We start from the raw sequence: 284 nt of genomic DNA on the forward strand, positions 1-284 counted from the left end.
CTGCAGTAGCATAAACTCCCCAGCAAAAGCCCACAGGTTAGCAACCTGCACCCAGGAACACATCTTATTTTATCAGCTTCCATTCCTCCGACTAGGCCAACAGCTGGACTGCATTTGGGTTCTGCTGCGTGAGCTGAAATCAATGTGCCAAGCACGACAGCACAAGGTTTCAGACAGATTCTGCCCAGCCGATGTGTTGTTCAATGCTCCAGTTCTCACATGTTTAAGATCTACTACAATTATTTCCATTCGGTCACCGAGATGTTGCAAAAGAAGTGTAGGGA

The 284-nt window shown here is 47.2% G+C and overlaps 1 protein-coding gene across 1 annotated transcript in view; it reads right to left on the minus strand.

Annotated features, from left to right (window-relative positions):
- KLHDC3 (kelch domain containing 3) overlaps window positions 1-284 on the minus strand; it is a 15,236-nt gene that overhangs the window by 2,724 nt on the left and 12,228 nt on the right. The window lies entirely within an intron of this gene.

Source organism: Buceros rhinoceros, unplaced genomic scaffold, assembly GCF_000710305.1.
Source record: "Buceros rhinoceros silvestris isolate BGI_N320 unplaced genomic scaffold, ASM71030v1 scaffold4608, whole genome shotgun sequence".
Classification (NCBI taxonomy): Eukaryota; Metazoa; Chordata; class Aves; order Bucerotiformes; family Bucerotidae; genus Buceros; species Buceros rhinoceros.